Source organism: Schistocerca cancellata, chromosome 11, assembly GCF_023864275.1.
Source record: "Schistocerca cancellata isolate TAMUIC-IGC-003103 chromosome 11, iqSchCanc2.1, whole genome shotgun sequence".
Classification (NCBI taxonomy): domain Eukaryota; kingdom Metazoa; phylum Arthropoda; class Insecta; order Orthoptera; family Acrididae; genus Schistocerca; species Schistocerca cancellata.
In genome coordinates, this window is record NC_064636.1 from 108,379,491 (window position 1) to 108,385,490 (window position 6,000).

The following is a 6,000-nucleotide window of genomic DNA, read 5'->3' on the forward strand; positions in this document are numbered from 1 at the left end:
ACCATGACTGCAACACTTCAGTTTATGCTGAAAGCTCTTGACAAAATTGATGAAGGCATGCAAGTAGCTGGAGTTTTCCTAGACTTATCAAAGGCTTTTGATAGGGTTGATCATAAGGTACTTCTGTCAAAACTGGCCAGAGATGACATAAGTGGTAAACTATTGCACCTCATCACATCATATTTAAAAACAGAAGACAGTGTACCTCAATCTCAAACAATAATGGAGAAACATTAAAAAGTTATACATCAAGGGTTGTTGTTGTTGTCGTCGTCTTCAGTCCTGAGACAGGTTTGATGCAGCTCTCCATGCTACTCTATCCTGTGCAAGCTGCTTCATCTCCCAGTACGTCCTGCAGCCTACATCCTTCTGAATCTGCTTAGTGTATTCATCTCTTAGTCTCCGTCTACGATTTTTACCCTCCACGCTGCCCTCCAATACTAAATTGGTAATCCCTTGATGCCTCAGAACATGTTCTACCAACCGATCCCTTGTTTTAGTCAAGTTGTGCCACAAACTCCTCTTCTTCCCAATTCTATTCAGTACCTCCTCATTAGTTACGTGATCTACTCATCTAATCTTCAGCATTCTTCTGTAGCACCACATTTCAAAAGCTTCTATTCTCTTCATGTCCAAACTACTTACCGTCCATGTTTCACTTCCATACATGGCTACACTCATACAAATACTTTCAGAAACGAATTCCTGACACTTAAATCTATACTCTATGTTAACAAATTTCTCTTCTTCTGAAACACTTTCCTTGCCATTGCCAGTCTACATTTTATATCCTCTCTACTTCGACCATCATCAGTTATTTTGCTCTCCAAATAGCAAAATTCCTTTACTACTTTAGGAAATGAGACATTTAAAGTAGGAAATGAGACATTTAATCTAATTCCCTCAGCATCACCCGATTTAATTCAACTACATTCCATTATCCTCATTTTGCTTTTGTTGATTTTAATCTTATACCCTCCTTTCAAGACACTGTCAATTCCGTTCAACTGCTCTTCAAAGTCCTTTGCTGTCTCTTACAGAATTACAATGTCATCGGCGAACATCAAAGTTTTTATTTCTTCTCCATGGATTTTAATACCTACTCCGAATTTTTCTTTTGTTTCCTTTACTGCATGCTCAATATACAGATTGAATAACATGGGGGAGAGGCTACAACCCTGTCTCACTCCCTTCCCAACCACTGCTACCCTTTCATACCCCTCGACTCTTGTAACTGCCATCTGGTTTCTGTATAAATTGTAAATAGCCTTTCGCTCCCTGTATTTTGCCCCTTCCACCTTCAGAATTTGAAAGAGAGTATTCCAGTCAGCATTGTCAAAAGCTTTCTCTAAGTCTACAAATGCTAGAAACGTAGGTTTGCCCTTTCTTAATCTAGCTTCTAAGATAAGCCATTGGGTCAGTATTGCCTAACATGTTCCAATATTTCTAAGGAATCCGAACTGATCTTCCCCGAGGTCAGCTTCTACCAGTTTTTCCATTCCTCTGTAAAGAATTCGCGTTAGTATTTTGGATCCGTGACTTATTAAACTGATAGTTCGGTAATTTTCACATCTGTTAACACCTGCTTTCTTTGGGATTGGAATTATTATATTCTTCTTGAAGTCTGAGGGTATTTTGCCTGTCTCATACATTTTGCTCACCAGATGGTAGAGTTTTGTCAGGACTGGCTCTCCCAAGGCTGTCAGTAGTTCTAATGGAATGTTGTCTACTCCCGGGGCCTTGTTCCGACTTAGGTCTTTCAGTGCTCTGTCAAACTCTTCACGCAATATCGTATCTCCCATTTCATCTTCATCTACATCATCTTCCATTTCCATAATATTGTCCTCAAATACATCGCCCTTGTATAGACTCTCTATATACTCCTTCCACCTTTCTGCTTTCCCTTCTTTGCTTATAACTGGGTTTCCATCTGAGCTCTTGATATTCATGCAAGTGCTTCTCTTTTCTCCAAAGGTCTCTTTAATTTTCCTGTAGGCGGTATCTATCTTACCCCTAGTGAGATAAACCTCTACATCCTTACATTTGTCCTCTAGCCATGCCTGCTTAGCCATTTTGCACTTCCTGTCGATCTCATTTTTGAGACATTTGTATTCCTTTTTGCCTGCTTCATTTACTGCATTTTTATATTTTCTTCTTTCATCAAGGGTTAGGAATATTAAATTTGGTTTGCCTCAGGCATCGATAATTGGTCCCTTCCTTTTTATATGTTACGTTAATGACTTCCCAAAGATAGTAAAAAATGATACCTTCATTACAATGTATGCAGATGACACTTCAGGCCTTTGTTGGGGAAATGGTATTCTTAATCTCTGCATAGAGGTAAAAAAAAATTATAGATATTGCAAAGGAAAAGTTTGAAAATGACAATCTAAAAGTCAACTTACAGAAAACAGATATAATCCCCTTCAATGTTGGTTATTTGCAAACTTGTATCAATTCTCAAGATAGTAATATTTTAGGAGAAATCTGCAGTGAGTGTAAATTTCTAGGTATATGCATAGATAATAAACTACTATGGACACAACAAATTGCCAATGTACGTGCAAGGCTGTCATCTAGCCTATATGTTTTAAGAAAAATAGCTCCATATGTCAATACCCAAACAATTAGGATGATGTATTTTGGTTTAATACATCAGTTTGTAGCATATGGTCTCGCTTTGTGGGGTGGGGGCTTCCAAAACTCATGCAGACCGAATATTTAAACTCCAGAAAAGAGCCTTGAGAATATTAGTCAAAAAAGATGCTAGAACATCATGCAAGTGATTGTTTATAGAATTTAAAATTCTGATTATCTATTCTATGTATATGTTTGAAACAATAGTATTGACTGTAGAAGATAGGAAATATACATGTCATAATGCAGAAATTTGTGATCACAATACTAGACAAGTACAAAATTACCATGTGATACACAGAAGACTGGAAAAAAACAGCAAAGAGTCCATATATTAATGGAGCAAAATACTTCAATGCACTGCCAAATGAACTGAAGGCAATAACTGGAGAGACATTCAAAAAACATCTAAAACTGTGTCTCATTGAGAAGTGATTCTATAGCCTACTGTAGAAACTAAAATCTAAAGTATTATTATGTCAAATAATTTGGACTACATTCTTAAGTAACTGTTATAAAGTAAAATTAGATTGTATACTGTTGTATTGTACTACCAATTGCTATACATGAAATTACATGTTTCACACAAATAAATTACAAATAGTTACTACCCCATTCAGAGAAGTATGACCTCTCTTCTGCCAAGCTCCATCAAATGCTGCTACAATGTATGTATTGTCAGACAAGGCTACTGCTTCTTCTGCTGTTCTTTTCACTGAATGTTCACTAGCACCACATAAAGCACTATGTATTAATTTATTGTATCTGTCAAACCTCAGTGGAAGTGGAGGCAATGCATAAGCAAGCTGAATATTTACACTGTAATGTTGACTATCAGTTACTGGCAATTTCATAGTATCACTGTGCATCTTAACACGAGTTAGAGGCAATCACTAACCGTCTTGAAAGACCCTTCCTTGCTGGAATGTCCTCAGAAAAGTCAATACTATCTTCAAAATTGCAGTACTTACATTTCACAACACTCTTCAGAAGTCTTGACAGCATATTAAGGTTCACAATAACATTTCTGTCATTATTGCTGCTCACAATACTACTAGACTTGTTCTTATTACATCCAGAAAGCCAAAGTTTATGTCTAGAAGCACTGCCTGTACACACAGTTTCTGAGGGCGATTTTTGAAGCAACTGATGTGTATTACTCGGTTGTGTTCGGAACTGGTTGCCGCGAAACTTTCGTTTGGGGCTAAATTTCTTTACTCTCAGCATTTGTGGCACAGGAAACACACACACAGAAACAAAACAACACACAATAACTACAAAACCACCCGAGTATGAAATTCCGAAATCATATATTCTCAGATCTTTGTTTACATTTGAACCATACCCTTCTAGACATGCCTGTATTTTGGTTCCAGGAGTCAGTGCCTTCTAGAATACACCCATGTTGACGATCCGTAACTAACGACGGAAGAACAAAATAATGCATCCCGTATTCCGACGCACTTCAAACTGACAGATGGGCGTGCCCCCTGTGCAACATTACGTTCAACCTCAATTTTAGAACGAACAGAAAATAATGGCCATAAACTATACATTTTTGAAATCAGCATGAAATGCTCTTTTCTATAGAACAAGAATTTTTTTTTCCAAATTTTGGGTCATTTTCACAGACATGTTCCCTTAAGTATGTACTACAGCCATATGAAAGATGAGCAAAATGCTTTCCTCATTAGTAATGTGTTTCCACCAGAAGCAACATTAATTTGAGAAAACTGTAAAATTTGTATTACAGAAGTGCATTTAGTTTTAAATACTGGATGTCACAAAAGGAATGGCCAGTATTCAGGAAACATTATTCAAAGCAAAAAAAGTTAGTAAACTTGGGCTCTAGGATGCAAACCATAAGAGGTATGATCCACTTGTGCATCTTCTATAGAGTGAGCAAACCTCTTCTACTGAACAAGTGCTCGTAGCTGTTAAGCTATGCAGCCTAGAGCCCAGACTTTTTTGCTTTGAATGATTGTCCCTGCTATATTGCATACTTCCACATGGGACACCCTGTATTTATATTGGCAGTAATCATTTAATAATTTTGGCGTGCTAGGAAAAAGTTGCAGTTTTACAAGTTTGTGGAATTCTTAACACAAATATGAGGAGTTATTGTGTGTGTCACTGAGGCACGAATCTGCACGGTAGCTTAATACCATTGTTTTCATTAGAATATCTATGCCCCTTTCAAAAGAGAAATTGTTTTATGCTTGTCCCTCTCAAAATCAAATTCCACAATTTTTCGTTACTTTGTATTTCAACAGAAATTGTAAATTTCTTGCAATAACAGCCTGCTCATTTATGTTCATTTCAGAAACAGTGGGATCCAGTCAGGTGTAATCTTGTGATTATATTCTGGAGGATTCCTTTTCCTGCAACTACCAAACACTTGGGTCCAGGAGCCAGTGAAAAAATAAAAGACTGAGTAGGGGCATGGGGTGCCTCTTCAAATCCATTGTGATGAGGCAGAGGAAAACCTTTTCTTCTGAAGAAAAGGAGCCTGGTGCTAGATAACGATTAAGGAAGATATTTTGAATAAATGTATTATTGATAAAATATACTAACCTATTTACCTTCCGTTTTACTGTAATAAAGAACTGAAATAATTTAAAAAAAAAAGCCATTCTGCATTTCTTTATATCCATCCGAGAAGTGAAATATGAATATTCATAGAATTAGCTTCAAATTTTTTTAATGTAACAAAATATTTCCTTAAACATTTCCATCCCCTCCTATTTCACCTCCTTAGGGGTTGAATTTCCAAAACCAGTGAACACACTTTTTTTTTTTATTTCCAACAGTGAATCCAAATACAAATTTTCATAAGTTTGGCTTCAAATTTCCTTGCATAAAAAAAAAAAAATCATCTCCTATTTCACACCTTAGGAATGTAATTTTGAACAATCCCTTTTTAAATGATGCCTATAGTATAAGACACACATCCTCTCCAAATTTTAAATTTCTGTCCTTGTTGGTGTGGGACGGTCAGCAATGAGTCAGTGAATCATTATGTTCCTATTTCACCCCCTTAGGGGCTGAATTTCCAAAACCATTAAGAGACATATTTTTTCATTTCTAACCGAGAAGCCAAATATCAGTTTTCAATGACGTAGCTTTAAAAATTCTGAGACAATGAAATATTTTCATAAAACATTTCATCCCCTATTTAACCTCCTTAGGATGTTGAGTTTCCAAAAACACTGAAACGTATTTTTTTTATATGTAACTGAGAAGTCAAAAACCAGTTCTCATAGATCCTGCTTTAAAAATACTTTGGTAGGTCTTTAATAATGATTTATTTTCGAAAAAGCTTTCACCCCCATAGTGGTAAAATTTCAGAAAATGGTGAAACAC

The 6,000-nt window shown here is 36.3% G+C and overlaps 1 protein-coding gene across 2 annotated transcripts in view; it reads left to right on the top strand.

The window, feature by feature from the left end:
- Window positions 1-5,256, top strand: part of LOC126108455 (uncharacterized) — a 30,111-nt gene extending 24,855 nt beyond the window's left edge. For both annotated transcript variants that reach the window (XM_049913669.1, XM_049913668.1), the window contains one exon: window positions 4,961-5,256. The gene's annotated coding sequence lies outside the window, so the exon portion shown is untranslated. The remainder of the gene's footprint in view (window positions 1-4,960) is intronic.
- The last annotated feature ends 744 nt before the right edge of the window (window positions 5,257-6,000 follow it).